Below are 20,782 nucleotides of genomic sequence, written 5' to 3' on the forward strand. Positions count from 1 at the left end.
CTTAAGAGGAAGGGGAAAAAAAAAGTAATCTCACAGCAGAAGTTTAACAAGTTCTCACGTGTCGGCTGCCGGTTTGTGTGTGCCCGTGCAGCTCGTGCCAGGTAGCCCTGTTTCACGAGAGGCGGCTTCCCAGCACAGTATTGCAGGGTTGTGCTTGCAGTGCTCCAGACAGCACTGGACGCTATGGGTAGGAGGCTGCTGGTGAAAGAGCATCTTTACAGGCAGCTGCCAGCTATATTTCTCTAATATCGATACAGGCAGGGTTTGGGGTTGGTTAATATCAGTATGTTTAAGAATGTAAACTCCCTCCCTGACTTGTGACTGTAATGAGAAATTCCCACCAGTACCTCAAGCTGAGAATCATTCATTTGTGAACAGCCAGTAAGTCATTGCCCAGACAGCTAAAATAAATCAGAATATCTATTTCCCAGAAATCTGAAGTAACTCTATTTGTTTTGATGGCAAAATACACACAATAGAATTAATTCCAATTAATATTTTTGACCTTCTCTGTAGAAATCCTGATATTGGAGAAGGCTCAGAAATGGAAACATATCAAGATTTTCATTGCCTTTCAAAGAGAAAAGAAGTGGATGCTGACACAAGCTGAAAGAGAGTGGCCGTCTGTAAAGAGGTGAATGAATGTGTGGCTCTTAACCCCGCGGCCCAACTGGGTGCTTGGGGTATCCTGACAGCAGTGAAAAACTTTTCCCTCATTTACTCAGACGAGATCTCTGGCAGGTGCAAAGCCCATGTCATGGGGACACAGTGGAAGAACGTTGAAGGACATAGTGTCCTCTTCCAGTGTGGTTGCCTCTCTGAGGTGACCTCTGCCAGGAAAATCCAGAATAGCCATATAAACCATCCTCCTTCCACCCTCTCCCTTCTTCCTGATTACAGAAGAGACAAGGTATCTTTAAGAGACTACTCCTTTCTCTTTCTCACCCTTCCTGGGTCCTGCATGGAGCATGCCTCAGCTAAATCCGAGGGCCTGGCCATGACCAGGGAAGCAAACTGCTGGAGGTCACCAGATGGACACAGCCCTGCTGCTCGCTAATTCTCTTACCCCATCAGCGCTTTGTCTTCTCCCTAGCTGCCCTGCTTCCCATGGCATGTCCCTCCTTGGGCTCTTAATTCAGCTTTGCTGGTGCTAATGAGAAGCCGCCTTGGACTAGGTCAGTTGGTCATATACAGCCACTGGCAGCAGCGCTGATGGTGGGAGTCTTTGCGTGTGAAAAACAAAGACTGGGGAGCTTTCTTTCCAGAAGTGAACACTAGGCAGATAGTGGAGCCCATCATTTTCAACTTCTGTAAAGTGCAATGAAAATTTCCTTTCCATCTCTTTGGGAAGCCTTATACCCAAAAGCATTCTTTCAAGAAAGAAACCTCTTTCACTGACTTCAGGGACAACAACTTGCAACCCTTGAATGAGGGTATATCTCTCAATAAGAAGCTTTATTTTTGGGGAAATCCCACTGAAGCCCAGCAGAACCAGCTGGAGCTTTGCATAAGGGCTCCCATTGTGCGGGACACTCACAACAGCTATCTGACACCAAAGTTGGGTTTTCAGGGCAGGAACTACAGGAAGATGTAAAGCATTCAGCCTGTTCTCAGACAGTAACCAGTAACTGGCAATAACCTTGCAGGTTCAAGAAACCTCCTCCTTGTGGGCTAGCTTACCCTGAAGTGGTGCCTCAGCTAGCCAGCCATCTGAACTGCCTAAACTACAGGCTCCTCAGGTATGTATTCAATATGCTGTAGCTACTGCTTCAAGCAACTTCAAACAGTACACAGCCTTTAAAAGCCCATCCAGAGCTGAAACAGCATGGAAATCTGCAAACAGAGGGTACCTGCTGACTTAGGAGACCAGCCAAAAGGAAGACTGCCAGGAAGTACCTTAATTTCTGACAATAGCAGGTTCTGAAGCACTTAGTGTTTTTAACAGTTTCCAATTAACTCAGAAGTGGCTGACAGTGAAACCATAATGCGGGAATCTGAAGCGCTTTGCATGAAAGTGAACAAGGTATGACTGAAAACAAGCAGGTGCCAGGAGAAAGCGGAGAGACCAAAGAGCTCAGAACTGTCCTTAGGCTGAGCTCAGGGTTGCTAGCACAACTAGCAACCTCGCTGGGCGCTGCTTGCTGTGTGTTGGGCCCATGTGCCCCAAACCACCCTGCTACGTCACACTGCAGGACTTTGCGCAGGCAGAGGTGTTAGTGGAGGAAGGCTGGCTTGGGAAGGACTCCTGCCCAAGGTATCTCCTAGCATGCATGTGGCGGGCGCTGCTACTGGCTTGGTGGCCAGTGGGCACCTGCCTGTGTAGAAAGCTCATGTCAGGGGGACATCTCAGCCTTGATGGTGCCTGCTCCAAGCACTGCCATGGGCTGCTCTCCTAGGGCGGCTCCACACTGTACTGCAGATGCTATACCTCCATGCAGAGAGCTGGGTCAGGGAGCCGAAAGGTTTCACTTCCCTCAAATCTGGTCGCTGGCTAACTTTGTAGCTGAGGTGGCCTAAATGACCAGATGACTCAAAATATGCAAAGCCTCATTTTAGAATCTGGAATCAACTTTCAGCATTTTCCTGTTCAGAAAGCCAATCTAATCCAGCCTGAGGCCAGTGAATGATACCCCGATGTTACAGAGGATCCCATACTACAGGCAAGGAGTAAGCAGGCAAAAATATGCAAAATCAAAGGCAGACTTCACAATAAGCAGAACATGAATTTGCAGACACTATAGTGAAGAGCTAGAGCCAAATCTGTGCCCAGTGTTCAGAAAGAGAAGAAATAAGATAAAGATATAAACCAAAACAAGTGAAAAGGGTCTGTCTGGTGGCAAAGCAAAACTGGCTCAAACTAGGCAGAGATTTACTTGTTTTGGTGGAGGCACCTACCTCTTGCTGTTAAGAGAAAGCATTAGAAGAAGACACTGACACAAAAATGGAGATTGAGAGTATCTATTTTCTCTAGATACCGTATCCCTGACGTGGTAATAGCTGACAATAGGCCTAAATTTAGTAGATATGAATTTTTAGCAGTAAAAAGAAAGATTAAACAAGAAAGCTCTCATTATCAGCCATGCAAGTGGTTGGTAGAAAACAAATGTCAAGCAATGCAGAATACTGAATTGGACTCATATCTGCATTTAATACTGCTGCGGAACAATGCCAATGAAGGCAGCTTGTCACCTGTTTTCTTCAGTGAAAAGCAGAAAGCAAAACTGCCTACACTGTTGGAACCGATGTTAGTTACTGGGGGCATGCAGATAAAGACAGACAGGCAGAACAAAACCAAATAATGTGAGAGTCAGCACTCCGGCCACGCCAAATGAGGCAGTGTTTCTTGGTAGTTGGAAACAAATAGATATGAACAGCAATAATATTACCAGGAGATTAGAGGAGGTTCCCCCTTTCTATCAAACATAAAGATCATCTGTATCCTCCCCAAGTTGTTTTTTCACCTAAAATATCTTGGACAGGTTAAACCATAGCAAATTTAGATAGCTGAGCCCTACAACATGATGATAGACTCAAATTCAGTAGGTATGAATTTGAGCAGTGAAGTATAAGTTCAGATGCTCATATCCAGAACTAATCCACTTATCTCTACCTGACCATAGTGACGATGATACTCAGGAGGACTCAATAAATTACAGGCACTTCAGGGATTATTTGAGCATTGCTATTTATATGTATTTGAAGTGGAGTTTTATGATATACTCAGGCTGATGAACTATTCTTATTTCTGACTGTACCTTTAAAAAGTCCTCATTTTGAACAAACTGAACCTGTTTATTGCATTACACACAAATTCATATTGCACTGACGCAATTGGTTATAATCCAGGCACTGAAAGAAACAAGTCTCTGTCGGGCTCCTTACCACTGAACCACAGCTGAATTGCACACTGACCTTATAACCTGCATGCTAGTCTGGCAGGGAAAGTGGTGATGCAGCCCTTGACCCTGCTCCCCATCACAGCATACTCCTTTTAGGCTGCAGGGAGACCCATTGCACCCCCCTACTTGCAGCAGTCCCAAGCCTGAAGCTGCGCCTACCCCTGCCAACGCAGCTGGCGTTTCCACAGCTGCAGTCTAGTTCTGGGTGGGGAGGACAAGGAAGAGATAGCAAGAAATAATCTCAGTGATTATGTGAGACGGAGAATACATTCCCTTAAATAACCTTCTCTGCCTGCTGAAGTTATCAGAGCATGCCTTTCTAATGCTGGCTAATGCCAGGTTAAGTTCAGTAGTTCGCAGCTGCGTATTTTGTTCGAGATTTGTCCCTAATTGAACAGCGAGCTCGGGGACTGCAGCTACATGTAATATCTGCTAGGAAAACACATCCATCTCAAATGACATTTTTCAAAGAGGCGCATGCAATCTTGTTAAAAGCAGGAACCCTAATGGCCATTTGCTCCATCATATACCAGCAGCAGGTACGGCAGGAAAGGGAACAGCTGCTTAGTTGCTTCGGCAATCTATTTTGTCTAGATGTTTGTATGTTTGGGAGAGTGGTCTGGCCCTTTTGCAGCTCTCAGATGAATTACTCTGCTAATGGACTAGCAAGTGCATGGATAACATTATCAGCGATGCAGACCATGGTTCCTGTATTGCCTCAATACACCTCCAAACCAATCTGGTAAATTACTTCCATTATAGGATTTAGATAGTATCCCATTACAGATCAAGCTTTTGGTTAAATGTCATTTCTTTGAAAGACATATTTGGTGTCAAGGTCTGCTTGGCAATTTCAGAAGAGAATGAACAGAGTCCCAGACTTCCTTATTTACTCCTCGAAGCATTCCCTCTAACTAGCAATCAAAGAGTGGAACCACGAGAGCCAGGAGAGAGGTGGTGAGAAGAACTTCTTTCATCAACAGAGGAGTGCTAGCTAGACAGTTTTTCACTAAGGTGTGTCCCTGGAGTACGGTAAACATGCAAATCTCCTGGTCACATACTGAAAATTGTTTAAACTATTATGCTAGAAAAATCATTCCATATATAGGCTGCTGTTAAAGAAACTGTTAAAGAAACTTTTCAGTTACTTTCCAGTGGTTTACTCCTGACACTTCAGTGAAACTACAGAGCCCATCCCAGCTGTCAAAGTACATCCAGTCTACGCTGCATTTATTATTGCATAGTTCCCTTCCTTAGTCTGAAAGCAGATCTAAATAAAATAATTTTCCACTTGCCCTTGAAAAAAAAAAAAAATTCTGCAACAAAACCAAGCCATGAAAATGCTTCTATTTGTATTAGAAAGTGTAAATGTTCTTCCTCTTTTTTAAAAAACATGAAGACATTTGTGTCCAGCCTGTGCTTTTTTCCAGAGTTTCTATTAAACATTTTTACTTTATAGTTAATAAAAAGAGGCATTTCATTTTAGTAAAGTCCTGGCATATTAAAACTAAACTGATGTGGCATATCAGAGGGACTTGCCGGTATTAACTATCTTTACGTGATAATTTATTCCATATTTAGTGTTCAATGTTTGCAGTATTTAATACAGCTAAAGCATATGGTCCTGTTTTATTCAAACAGTAAACTATGTGGTCATTAAAAATATATGGAAATGTAAACATTATGTCAGAGTTCAGTGTTTCAGAAAGGAGCTGTTAGTCCTTGCAAACTGTTTCATTATAATAAGAAGCCTAATCAATTAAAGATTTTGTTTCCTTACGTATTTACTTGGTATTATGTATCCATTTAGAGCAATTAATTTGGTTATATTTCAAATTTATACATATTTACATTTCTACATTATTATAAAGGAATGTGTCATTTTTATTTTCATTTGATAAGAAACAAAGATTGGCAAAATCTGTTTAACTACTAAGCTGGGAGCTGAAATCAATCACCATTTCACTTGAGGATTGAAAGCAAAGAGCTTCTGGCTCTACAGCAGCTTTGTCAGCCTTGGCAATTTGCATTATGTTACCCATGATAGTATGCACAAGGATCCATTGCCACTAATGCAATTTAAGAAAACACTTTCAGTTCTTTTTACTCCTTTCTCAGTATTTTCAGGCAGCTGGAGTGCCTTTTTTTCCCTTGCTGTAGAGAGATTACTTATTACTTGTATTTAACTGAATAAAAAAACATCTTGAAAGGTAATAAATAAGTTGAGTCCCTAAGAGAAACTTTTCAGCGCTTTTCATGCAAAGGGGGAAAGCAAGAGGGATTTTGCTGGAACATGGTAGGTGCACTGCTCTGGAGACCGAGAGTCTCCATTGAGCAGAGGAACAGGGAAAGCCCGGGTAGGTGCTCTGGGAGCACTTTTCACGGACCCCCTGCCTGTTCCTATCAACCTGGCACTACCTGGACCACTTCTAAGTGTAAGCTGGCCACTGAGGCTCTGTGCTCCGTGCACTTAATGATAGCGTTAGCATAACATTATAATTTTTCAGCTATGGGTCTTGCAGGAAGATGTAGACATGTGGGGCCGATTGCTGTACTGATTAGTATGCAGGGATGGACATTTTTCACCGTTGGGCAAAAATGTCTCCATCTTTACTGAGGTCAGGATTTCATCCACAGATCCTGAAGATTCAATACAAGCCAGATACAAGAGTTAACCAATACCCAGTATGGCTGCCTCCCCACTCGTCAAACACTGCTGTTGATGCAAGACCCTTTAGCTATTTCATCAGGCTACCTGAGGGTTTAACGTTGTGGACGTATCTCCCTCCAAATCTGACTTCCGTTTCCTTACTGTGTTCCTTCAACTCAGCCTGACCGTCAGCAGCAAAGGCAAAATGCTCCAAATACCTCTGCTGTTCAGACAGTGAGCAATCCTAGAAAATAGACAAGCCTTATCTGTTGCCTTTGGGCAGAAGGACACTGATAACAGTACACTCAGGATTTTGCTCCAAGGCACAAAGGAACAAAGTATTAACTTGCAACTTAGCCAGGGCCTGCAAAGCTAGCTAACATTTCACCATCACTGTGGAAGCTCTCTGCTTGCGATGAGTCAGTTCCTTAAAAGAAAAGCCCGTATCAGAAGGGAGGTGGTGAAATCTGGATGTCTTTCTAGGAAATCACACAGATTCTGCTTTGATCCAAATGCAAAACTCAACATTGGGGTGACTGGGTGAAAGTTTAAAACTGAACATGAGTTAAAACTAACTTAAAACTCAGTATTGGGTTACTTGCGTGAACAGGTGAAAGTCTGTGTTCAGCAAGTCAGGCTCAATGATCTAACTGAATCTTCTAACTTTAAAGTCTCTGAGACTGGGGTTGTGACACCCCATTTTGTTGTCAGTTGTTTGTTCTCAACACTATGCAAATTCAGCATGAAAATTTCTTTCTTACAGCCATTTAATTTATACCATCCATTACCCCTGCCTGCATGACTGACATTTACTGCATGATGTCTGGTAAGTAGTGCTGGAGGCTGGGAGCCAGGAGACCTGGTGTCTATAGCTGACGTTACTATCTTTGGTAAGTCGCTTCATCTCTTCTATTGCATTCACTTAATCACGGTCATCATCTTCAATTGAGCTGTTTGAAGGGACTCTGTTATTACAGCTGTTACACCCAATACAACAAGGCTTGAATTATTTTCAGGGAACACAGCAATACAAGACTGTGAATTATTAGGTGGCACATCTAACCTAAAGTATTTGGCACATGCAGTCACAGAGTTGAATGTCACACCATCCAGGTCTTTTTTCCACCCAATCAGCAGTGTAGATAAGCAAAACATTTGCTGCCTATACTGAAAAAAATGTGCCTCACCCACCATGCTGCAGAAATGGAGAGGAATAGGTGGTTCATTTTGCCCCTTCTTTGATCATTATCGTTTTTTTCATGGGCCTGATCCAAAGTCTGGTGCTGCTGGCTGGGGCCTTTTCCTTCTCTTCGTTCCCTTTCTCAGCAGCAAAGCGTTCTCCTAGTTCTCCTAACTCACGCTCCCCTGTTGAAACTGTTGGGAAACAGGTAGCAAAGCTGACATAGAGGAAGCCACAAATCCTGTTTACTACACAAAATTACACCAGGTAAATACCCTAGACCATCCTTTTCCCTCTTGATACCTCCAAATAGCATCCAGTTCTACCTCTGGTGATCCTGAGAAAAATCAGGATGCTGATTTAATGAGGACAAAGAAACTAATTCAGGAAACATGAGAAGCCTCCAATGCGATTCCTTTCATGCAGAATCAAACTTTAACCAGAACTCTATTAAAAGCATGACATGGTTAAATAGACATTTTATGTCCTTCAGCCATTAGCACTAAAAGTCCTAAAAAGAACTACCGAACAGCTTGCGACAATGCCTGTATCAAAGGCATCAGATTGTTTTCTAGCTCTCTGTTTACAGATCAAGTTTTAGAGACGTTTTGGATAGTAGCATCCTAACATTTGAAACTGAAATCAAACTTTGGGAATTCACACATCTCTTGGGATCACTGCATTTATTTCACATGGGCTGCAGAAAAAGAAAGTATTCCAGGTCCTCTAAACCTTGTGCTAATCCATTTCCATCCCTGGTGTAACAGAATGTTGATATGCACAGACTTCCCCAAATGATCTCAATATTACAAGGACCATTTATTATTTACTGAGCTCTAACCATGTCCTTGACACTCGGCGATTCATGAAGACCTCCCTACTTAGAGGAGTCTCTTTGAGTAACAGGCAGAAGCTGAGACCTGCTGGAAAACCATGGGCAGGAGGAGGTCAGAGAGTCCCTCTCTTCTGCTGTTTCTCCACCACCCTTTGCCCAAGGGTTGAATCTATTATTGAGCAAGTTGTCTCTAAAGTCTCTGTCTCACTGGTGTTAAGTTCCCTGCCCAAAGCCGTTACTGTGGGGAGACACTGTGCTACCCCCCTTCCCTGGCACCATGAGGCTGTCACCTCCCTTTGGCTTTCAGCAGTCCTGAAGCAAATACACGCTGCAGTCTCTAATTTGCCTGTCAGTCCTCAAAGCACCATACGTTTCTGGAGGACTTGGAGTTGCAGAAGGTAGGTATGTATCACTGAAAAAGGAACCTCATTTCACAGCTACTTTCCTGCATCCTTAATGCTAAATTTTTGCCCTGTTGTAATTCTGTAGCAAGCATAACTTAATTATTTGGCCAATTATAATATCAGGGAATATAACAACCATTACGTGAATGGGTGTTGAATCAGCACATTTTCCACTCCACAGTAAGCAACAGGAAAGAGAGAGGAAAATGTATTAACTGAGCAAAATCTAATAAACATAATGCTACCTGCAGATATGTGCTATTTAATCTCATGAAAGGATTTTATGCTTCTGTTCATATGGCAATACCAGATATCATCTCACTGAAGGAAGCAGTGACTCCAATGTGCAAGTCCGACATCAGGAAAATAATGTTTTTATTTTAATATCTGCATGCAAACAAAATGTTGTCTTTCTTGGTAATCCTTAAATGTGGGGGAAAATAATACTCAGGCGTTAACACATTTTAGGCTAGATTCAAGTAGAAAATGCTGCCATTGAATTCAATCCGAGCTTTCTAGGCAAGTCTGTGAGCTTCTCTAGGACACAGCACATCTTCTGTTTGTCTGTACAGACCTTCCCCAGCTGGGACTAGAGCTGGAATGGGGTGTTACCAGCTACTGCCATACAGAGAGTAAGTATCTCTCTTCATGAGTTCAGTTAAAACATATCTGCCACACTTATTCTGCTGTTGTGGACAAGTCCAAGGGTTGACAAATTCCCCCCAAAATTCAGATGTTTCAAGCCACAGAGAAGCATGAATAATGAATTGGTCAGAAGCTGTGCTGGAAAACAAGAAGGGGTAAAAAAAACATACCAGGTTTAATTTTCTTCTGTACCCCTCACCTTGGCGGGGAGGAGAGGCAGAAAAGGGGATGGCTAAGCCTTTAGAAAATAAGCCAGTTTAAAAAACAAAACAAAATCCGAAAGAACTAGTGCTTCAGTTCAAGAGGTAAATGTTTGTACCGAATCTGAAGTTGTACAGTGCTCCACAAGCCTTAAATGTCCTTTCATCATTATCAGTTGTTACAGCTACATGTGATATTGATTATGTTAATAATCAGGATAACATTTTGAAGAGGAAGTGTTAGATTTTCTAACAGTGATTAGTACATTGATTGTGATTGGCTATACAATTACAAAGTTATTAAGTGGTATTTGATTGTTTAACATGGCATTTTATAAGTCAGCAACTATTTAGGACATCAGCAGGTCCAAGTTGGAACATTCACATTGTAAAGTACGCAATGTTTTCTAAATATAAAATTCTCTTATTAATGTTCATTTACTAGATAGGATCCTTAAATAGAAGGTTTCTGCATGCCTGTTATCGGAACTGAAGTCCACAGCATGCATCCAAGTTTAAATCTTTTTAAAAACAATAGCCACACTTATGGTGACCTCCTCGAATGCCTGAATACATATTTAAGCTGAATTTATCATTATTATTATTCCTTCAATACAGGAAAAGATACCCTAAGAACCATATATTATGTAGTCCTTATCCAGACACTACTGAAGTAAATGGGAAGGGTCCTTTTATTCAGGAACTTAATGCAAATCCTAAATTGGGCACTTTGAAAAGTTAAATTTTACATCATTTTAGGTTACGTTCTTGTTTTCACTTCAGAGATTCAACATAAGAGCTGACTAGGGTGTTAATCGGAGATTTTTACTGCAGCTGGAAGTACCCACCTGTACAACGTAACATTAGATATATCAGGCTATAAATTCTGATTTTTTGTGAGCTACACCTGGATTGCACATTTGTTTTTCTCATGAAAAACGGCTGACGCAAGAAAGATTTGAAGATATATCAAAATCAGGAATTTATTTATATTTAGCACTGATAAACCACTGGAGTCTTATTTTTAGTGTTTATAAAAGGCAATAAAAATAAAGATCAGCTGTCACATTGCCAACACCATCTATTTCACATACCTGCAGCTAGCTCTGTGGGGGCAGGTAAAACCAGATTTTTATCTTTTTTATACATAGACACATCAAGCATCCCTAGAAGTATGAGGGAATCTTGATAAAACAACCATATCTAACTATATTTTTAAAAGAATAAGTACATGGTACTGTAACCCATGGTGTCTCCTCGTTATAAAATAAAAGATGGCTATGCTGAATGTGTCTCACATTTTTTCAGAACGTACTATTATGCTGCTCTTGCCATTGCTCCTTCTTCTTGGCCACATTTAGCATAGTGACAACTGCTTTCATAGCTCAGATTCATACTGCAAAGTTTTAACAACTGGCGTACGGGTCCCGACAGACAAATTTCAGGAAACTGGCAAATCTGTTTATCTTTTAAGCCTGATTACATCTCCTTCCTTGAATAGCACAAGGTCTCAGAAAACACACGGCCATCAATATAACCTGCATAGATGCCATACTGCGTCCCAGAAGCCCTCAAGAAACAGTCACGTACAACATTTGTATTCATGATGGTGACAAAGCCAATCAGGATTTTTAACTCCACAAGTCCAGTGACTCAGACTGTATACATCTACACATATTTCCCCCGTCTTTTGGAAATGCCTCTTCTCCAGTGGCCCGTTCCTATGACCCAACAGACAATGGTCCACAGAAGAAGAGAGCACCACTTCAGCTCTATGCTGTTGGATAAATGCAAGATCACCTCAGCCTGTGGGGACAGGTGACTGTTTCAGCTCCCCTCCAAGGTCAACCAGAGGAGCAAGGACAGCAGTTCTGATGTTGCAAGGACAGATACCAGCAGCTATGAGGGAGAGAAAGGTGGCCAGGACTCAGCCGGGGAGCTCACCCTGGTGAAGCAGAACCACAATGCACACAACTTCTGGAGATCACCAAAAACTGCCCCGATTTGGGAGTCGTCCCTCCTCTTTGGTGGTGTCTCACTCTTCATGCTCAGTAGCATTATGAATGTGTGAATGGGATGGAAGAGTCTCTGGGGAATAGGAAAGGGCAAGGGGGGTGACACTGCCATGGGTCTCTGGCCTTTTGAAAAACACCAGGCTGAAACCTGCCACCAAATGAGGACAAGGATGATGCTTAGATAAAGTTCTACACTTTTAACATCTTGTCCCCATACACAGCACATAAACCCGTCCTCTCTTACATCCTCTTTAAAAATGGCAGTCCTTTGTAGAGTTAAAAAGCAAAGGAAAGAACATGGAGAGTAGCTAGTTTATTTCAAAAACCTATCCTAGCTATGCAGGAAGAAACAATGTGAGCCATCTGGTAGGGTTTCAACTGTTGCAAAACAGAAATACACCAGGAATACATTTAATAAATTAGTAAAATAGTGATCCAGGTCCCCAAGCATAACAAAATAAGTGACGTAAGGACATAAAAGTGTGTTCCCTGAAAAACTAGCTAGTGATGTTAGCCTGAGGTCTTGCTTTTTTTAAAGTCCCCAGTACTTATGCACTGAAAAACACAGAACTGTAAGTTCAAGATCAATTTCCCCACTCCAAACAGACCAAGCTGTTGCAGAAGATGGCAAAGGGAATACTAGTTAAACTTATTTCAGGAAGAATTACTTTTGTCTGTTATGCATTGCTAGCAAGCAACAAGAGTCCTCTCTCCTTGCGCAGCATTTCTTGACCACTCTAACATTATTGCTTTGTAAGCTGGTCTCAGCAGCGTTTGCCAGGAGATACTCATCAGTCCTTAGCTGCTCCATTGCATGCTGGTAGAAAACATAACCACGACTACACGTAAACAAACCGGCTCCACAGGCAACTTGCACTTCTTTAGGGGTGCAAGAACAGGCAACAGACAACTCTCACATCCACAGATTCTCTTCTTTGCTCTGAACGAGTTAAGTTTATTTCTGTTTTAGATTTTTTGCACACACTAAAAATATGTGATAAAGTTCAGCGTAAACACATGAGAACCAGTAGGTATTTTGTACTACATTTTTCCTTCCTTTTGACATGATCAACAACATTATAAATATTTGAGCTATCTACACAAGAAAAGTACCAAAAATAAGCAACAATTAAGCACATGTTAAGATACAGTGGTAAAGGGATATTTTCCTTCGCTTCAGTGCTCCTCAGTGACTCTGCTTGGTGTTTTGCTGTTGAAAACCAACAGATGACTGTTTCCTTCTCCCAGTCACCACATCATCTTTGTTATGCCAAATACTCCTCAATACATAGCAAGAAGCAATAGCATGAAAACTTCTTGCCTCAGAGAGACGCAGGCAAGTCAGTCTTCTAACAGCACGCAAAAATGTTCCCTGGCTTCAGCGTGGAGTAAGACAACCTGGTCCCTCTAAGAGGAGCCCTAGGCTTACATCAGGGTAGCTGGCTCCAGTATCTGCTTTGGATGGCGAGCACAGACAGGGACCGCACAAAGCCTGGCTTTCTGCACCCAGAACTGGCTGCAGTGGGCCTTCAGCCCTGTCTCTTCACTGTATGATCACGTAGCAGTCACTGCTGGCATCTCTCTGAAACAACCACCAGGCTGAAACACAGTCCATTCAATACAACAGGCACCTTGCAGTTGAAAAACAAAAGGAAGAAAAAGAAAGAAATTACACCTCAGGACTGCAGAAGTATCACAGGCTAGTGGCCTGCACAGGAGGGCTGGGGAAAATTCTCCCCACTGCCTGTCCTCCTGAGTGCTGCTCGGTCTTCCAGGCTCCATCACCCCTAACGCCTGCGAGGTGCTCATGTGCACCATCTGTTTTCTCTTCGTGACAGATCCCATCAGCCCTGTCGCAGCAGTAGTAGTCACTTAAATTACACCAGATCCAGGTGGTATTGTGTAGCTTAGCTATACATAGACATCAGATATGAGCAGGACCCATGACCATGCATGGGAGAGGTAGCTGCTGGGTGCTGGGGATTTTAAGTAGTGAAGAAAAGAAAATGTGGAAAGCCATCCCCACCCACCCATGCTTTCCTCAGCTCTCCTCTGTGCTTTTTTGTGGTTTACAAAAAAGCACGTCCTGCAGGATACAATGCCAGAGGGCAGTTTGGGGAACGTTTGTGCTTTATGACCACAGCGTACCAACCAGCCAGGAGACTGCACAAAGTATAAGCTCAAGCAGCAAAATTTGTTTTTTTCTGAACACATGTCGAAGTCAGCTGTTGCATGCTGATAAAATTTGTGGCAGCAAGCTTTCTAGTGTAAACATAGCCTCACTGACACTAAAGTAACCGGTCCTACAGTCCTCCTCTGCTGTGGGGTAAAGCCATCACTGCAAAGTGGGAAAACATGACAAGAGTCAGACAAAATGCGCTATGACTTACTAATAAAATGATAGAGGAATGAGATAACTCATAAGCAAGGTAACTAATTTACTCCATATGGCTCAAACTCTGCTAATGTTTGGGATTATATCTCACAAAAATGTATACAACTCATATCAAGAATTTCCCTCCCAGACCACTTTTTACTAAACAGAGATTTTGAAAAACATTTTCTGCTGGGCTAAGATTTGCTTCCATCAAAATCACTAGCATTCCAGTTTAACTTTGATGGAAACAAAGCTAGGCCAAATCCCACCCACAAAGTTTTATTTACTAAATGCAGGGTGCTAACGCTGATGTTTCCACAGCCGTATGAAATCGTAGCTCCTGTGATGTGTACCTGGAAAAGTGAACTCAGGACTTTCTAGCAATACAGAGCCTCATATAAGAGCCTGTTCCAGCTCAGCACAAATTGTCTCTTCATATGAATGACTTCTCATCAAATCCTAGTTATAAATGTTTAGGTAAGGGTATTGATACTACACTAATGCATTGGGGAGCCTAAAATAAAGAAATCAGAAAAAAATCAAACACCAGCAAAAAAAAAGAACAATAAAACCCGGACATGCTTTGCGTTCTTTTCTGAATCAGAAGCACTCGCCGTTCCCGCAGCAGCCAGCTTAGCAGCTCGGACTGCAAGTCCCCTTTGCATTGGTGAGACAGGACTATCAGAATTAAGGAGGAGAGATAACGCATAAAAATGGAATTTGTTTTTATTTATAAAATTAATAATTTATAAAAACAAACAAATAAAAACATAGAGGACTAAATTTATTTCAGGCCAGAAGACCCTACTAACAAGGTGCATCTTATCTCTATAGTCTTAATAAAAGCACAAAAAGACAACTTATTCCTTTTCAGTAGACCCTGAAATCACTCAAAACAAACTGTGGTTTTGTTGGAGATAGAGCTATTGTGGACCATAATTACATACAAAGAAAATGGATATAGCTAATGTGAAAGCTTTCTACGCTGAACTAAAAAGCAGTAGTGAAGATAATTACTTTGATCCTTAAGTCTTTTCCACAAAGACAAAAATCTTGCCAAGCTGGAAGTTGATTCTGCAATTTTTAATGTCTTTTAAGATAACTCATTTCCTCCTGCTACCCCCCACCAACCAGTAAGTCCCAGATTTTTTAAACAAATTACTTAAGGGGACATGTCCACTTAAAAATAATCCTTTTTCTTTTCTTTTCTTTCTTCCTTCCCTTTCTCATCTCTCCTTTTCACTGCTGCTGCTACAAGTAACACTTAAGATAGAATCATAGAATAATTTGGGTTGGAAGGGACCTTTAAAGGTCATCTAGTTCAACCCCCCTGCAATGAGCAGGGACATCTTCAACTAGATCAGGTTGCTCAGAGCCCCATCCAACCTGGCCTTGAACACTTCCAGGGATGGGGCATCCACAACCTCTCTTGGGCAACCTGTTCCAGTGTTTCACCACCCTTGTCTTAAAAAACTTCTTCCTTATATCTAGTCTGAATCTACTCTCTTTTAGTTTAAAACCATTACCCCTTGTCCTATTGCAACAGGCTGTACTAAAAAGTCTGTCCCCCTCTTTCTTATAAGCCCCCTTTAAGTATTAAAAGGCCACAATAAGGTCTCCCCGGAGCTTTCTCTTCTCCGGGCTGAACAACCCCAACTCTCTCAGCCTTTCCTCATAGGAGAGGTGTTCCATCCTTCTGATCATTTTTGTGGTCCTCCTCTGGACCCGCTCCAACAGGTCCATGTCGTTCTTGTACTGAGCTCTAACTGGAAAATAGTAAAGGGGGGGGGAAACCGAAAAATCATATTTGGGGGAGGGGGGGTGGGAGGGTGTCCCTCTAGTTATGTTTACTTTTGACAAAATCCTGTACAATTAATTGCCAGAGGTTTTTTTGTCATGTGCATTTTAATGTGATTGAAATTAAATACAATAATAACAACAGCAATAGTCTTTTTCATTGCTTCCTATCCTGAGATCATTTCGTTACTTATTCTGTTTGATATAGGAAGCTCTGGTGCTGCAGCAAGGAAAAGAAAATTTTCTTTAATCTTATGGTCATCAAGGGCTGATGTTGAATGGTGCACATGGGAGCAGCTGAGGTCAGGGAACCAAGGCATCTTTAGAGAGGCATCTGGCAGAGACAGTGCTTGCTGGTTCTTCACTCACACTATGTTATGCAGTACACAATTAAAGGCATTTCCTGATGCCCATAACTGAGACACTACAGACCAAGTTCTTGGAAGCCATTTACTCTCTCTCAAAACATATCCAGGAACCTTCTGATGATCTGTTGGCATGCCTTGTTTCCGGTTTGGAAAATTAAAATATGACTTGGTACACAATCCTGCAAAGTAACTTTCCAGACAGAAACTATTGAACAACAAAGACAAAGAGTTTGTAGCTGGATCTAACTATTTTAGCCAGGTACCCCAGGGAAGCAAGACCCATGTGATTACAAGAAGGGGTGTGTATGTGTATATATGCATGCCTGTGCACTCACGTGCCTATGTGCATCTATCCTTCTCCATCCTCCCCATAATCTTTGAGACTTAATTTCTAACACATTTCACAGAGGAATAAAGCTCTCAAAGATACTCATTCCCTACAACGTGGTGAAAAAAAGGAGTTGGGTAATGAAGAAAGATCTTACTAGAGCCTTTGGTGAGGGAAAGGTGGTAGTGTGAGCTCAGTGAGTGTTAAATACCATGCCATCTACACAGGACATCATTCTTGAGGCACAAATTTGAAGAAAAACAAGCCCCCACTGTTCATGCAGCTGCTTTTTCTCTAACTGCTTGTACTCCTGATGGATGGTCTCCCTTTAATTTTGGTGAACGTGCACCCACTGATGCATAAACTGGCCTCAGTAGCACCAAGTACTTGGGCACTGTGAATAGCATGACGTAGGCTGCAGGTTAGTAGACTGAACAGTTTACATTAATGTGCTACCTGTTCAACAGCTGGCTAAAAACTGTCAGTTTACATGTTACTGATGTAGGAACAGTTTGGTCTCGTGCTGTAGTGGCTTTTGAAACAACAGCCTTGGCATGAGGTACAAATGACAGCAGAACGTGGATTGACTTTTTAAATGTGTTTTTGAAACAGGAGCCCAGGCTTTGTTTGGATACAGAGTCTAATGTACCTACCCCACCGCTCCACAGGAACGCCACTGGGCCGCATTCCCACAGAGGGATAGTAATAACCACACACCTCTGATGTGCCTGGTTATGCTGCCCAGATGCATTCACCTTTTTTTCCCTGTGCAGAGTATGTGAAGCAGAAAAGGTGACTCATGTTCAGTACTGATTCTCCCCTTTCCTCTGTAGGCTGTACTCTGTAGCTAAACAAGCAGAGAAATTAAGTCAGCAACTAATGACCATCAACCTGGGAGAAAAGGAGAATTGGAAAGCAATTCACGCTTGAGGACACAGACAGAAATTACTCCAGGTAAGCAACACACAGCATGTCAGCAACTCTGCAGGATCTCCCTTCATGCATCTTCTACCCTGCCACAGCCCGTGGCAAAGGTTCATTTATCCCTTTGTCCCTGCAACTTTCTGAAGCATAAATGCCTTCAAGGGCTGTCCCTGGAACAATGCCACTTAAGCAACATCCATAGCCCTGGAAGAAATGTTACCATGCGTATTTCCTTTTCTCCTTAAAGGTGAATCTATTATAGGCTTTCATACAGTACCTACTTTCTTCACATTGACGTAATACAGGCTTTTACTGCCAGGAATTAATGCATCGCAGGGAAGAAGAGAATAATTTCAGCTCTGTATGTTTCTCTATTTACATCCATTTATTTAGGGAGAATACAATATTCCCATTTGAAAGCAACAAGAAAAAGGGTTTTGAGGGAATGAGTGTTTCAAGTATAGTACTTCAACATTACTACAGAAGCACCCAGCGATTCTAAGGACATACATGCAATATTCTGACTAACCTGTTTCAAATGTTTCGATATTGAGCTGATACAGCATGATTATGACAAACAAAGGCTTCTGGCCCATTTTACAGACAGGTAAATAAAGATGAAGAAAACAGAATGCAGATCTTCGAGTTCAGGTTTAGACTTCAACGCTACGCATACAACAGTGAAATGTGATTTTCTGAAATGACACACAGTATTAACAAGTGGTTCTTAATTATAGGTGTGTTGTTGCAGACCCACAGATTTGTGGCTGTTAAATATTATGTTAAAATTAAACAATACAGCCTCAGGGGAATCATCTGTTGAATTTTTTTTTTTTCTGTTTAGAGAATACCTAGAGAGAAAGAAGCCTTGAAAGTTTTGCTCTTTCATCATATCAAAGCCACAAGAAACTCAGTGTTTAACACTGATTTTATGGTTTTAAACTGCTGGTTTACATTTGTCATGTAAAGCAAATTATTCCATTTTATACTTCCGCAGGTGAGCTAAGAATCAGTCCCAGACAATACATTTGAGCAGCTAATATACAGTTACATTGAGAATTGGTCAAACTTTTTCCAGTTTTTCTCTGCTTTTTTTAAGAAAAAGGCAAGAGAGGTTTTTAGGAGCTTGGAAAGGGTTGTTTTTGGCTTTTTTTTTTCCCCCACAGATAATCTGTTTTCATCAAACTTTAGTCACTGTCCTGTTAGAAACCTGCATTTATTTGCAAGCAATGCAAACAGTTCCTCAGCTCAGGGACTATGCAGTGAGTCAGCCCCTCGCATGATGGAGTCCTGATGTCAGCTGGATGACACTTTAATAGAAACAGTGAAAAACAGCATAGTGAAATCTCAGCCTGAGAGGGACTGACATTCTAAGTCTCTATTGCCTTTTTCTTGTTATTCCATTCATTTCATCCAGACTACGTAACTGACGTCGGTCTTAAATGATGAAGGCCTTTTGGAGGATTTTCACTAAGCTTTCCCTAGCTGCTGGATTAACAGGACACTCAGATGCATTTTTTTTTTCTGTAACACTAAGTATCCTGTCACTTTTAATTCAAACTGACCTACTGCAATAGCATTAGTTCAAATGCAGTTTGTTTGGTGTGAGCGAACACTTTACATCGTCTTTGACAGAAATTTCATTGTAAGTACAATGCAACATTTACCACTACAGAAACAAACAAATCATGATCTTTAAGCACCAGGGCTACTTCATGTAACAGCAGGGACTTTCAGAAGAACAGGAGGGTTTAATGAACTGGAAGTGGCACTGCAGAAACGGTATTAGCAGAGTGAAGAAAGTTTAATGGAAATTATGGCAGCTCAGGATTAAAGGGCAGGCAAAGGTGAAACTACTTCAATTCAAGCTCCTGCTTTCTGCTCAGCAGATTTTGACTAGACAAGCCTGAACTGTTTGCAAATACCTGTTGTTCCTTGTCCAGAAAAATATATTAACTTCATTTCCCAATAATTTTCCCCCCCCACAAATACATGGCTTCTTTCTGTACCCCTGGAGTAGAAAACATAACTCCTCAGCAACAGTCTCTGGACTGCTGCTCTCTTCAGCTCCATCCAAGGTTATGCCAATGCTCTTTTTTCCACAGAGAAAATTGCAATGATGCCACAGTGCATTGTGCCCCTGCAGAAGATTTTAAGTAACTAATTAGCAATCAAGATTAAAGCAATATAGGTTGACCAGGAAAAGGCCATGAGTAGGCCTCCCACTAAATGGAAAGTCTTAAAGCAGACCTTTCCGCGCCACATTCTACATTTTGTGTAGTCATTCACAAATCCCCACTTCCACTCCTGTGCTGGCTAGTTCCTCTGTTGAACGTCAATGCTTTTCTTCCTGCGGTGTTACAGAAATGGGCTTTCCTACATCCAGCTCTAGCCCTCTGTGTGTGTGACTCAAGCTTCCTTCAAAAAAACCCCTCTCTTCATAATGTGAAGTTAGACAGGAGTGCTGGATGTGTTTCATCCTCTACAGACTATTCTGACACTTTCTGCTTGCCAGAAGGAAAAAAAAAAAAAAAAAAAAAGAAACGTTTCACTGGGGAATATTTGACCATATACTACTTAACCGTCAGCTGCTACTGGAGCTCCTTAGTGGGCCCAAAGACTGAACCCATTTTGCACTCCCAGCGTGGTTTCCCAGGCCAAGACACCCAAGGAGAGGCGTGAGAGAATGCACGTGCTGCCTGCGACTGCCTGCAGTTCCCTTCTCCCACGGGAAGGGAGAAGACTCCAGTCGCCAGGGATGTCAATCAAGTGTTAAATCTGCAATAGCAAAGCATACTTTTAAGCCAGACATCTATTTAATAATGCTTACTCCTTACTCAGAATTGCAGACAAACCTGTCCATAATCAGATAACATGAAAAAGACTCTGACAGATGGCTGGTGACGTCTGTACCTGCCCCCTTCCCCCATACTTGGCCAATTTGCTGTGGTTTGCAAGTATCTGAGAGAGGCAGCCTCTGAGAAACAGGCACGCTTTGCACTCCTGGGCAGGCTGAACGTGTCGCAGTAGTGAGCGTAACCTGCTGGTTAAAGCACAAAAGTGATTATCAAAAGAGTTCGAATGTTGTTCCTGACCACACAGATCATTCACGTGTGCTGCACAACTTGACAGGTGGTGGTTGCGTAAGTTTGGGGAAATT

This window comes from Gymnogyps californianus, chromosome 1 (genome assembly GCF_018139145.2).
Source record: "Gymnogyps californianus isolate 813 chromosome 1, ASM1813914v2, whole genome shotgun sequence".
NCBI classification, from domain to species: domain Eukaryota; kingdom Metazoa; phylum Chordata; class Aves; order Accipitriformes; family Cathartidae; genus Gymnogyps; species Gymnogyps californianus.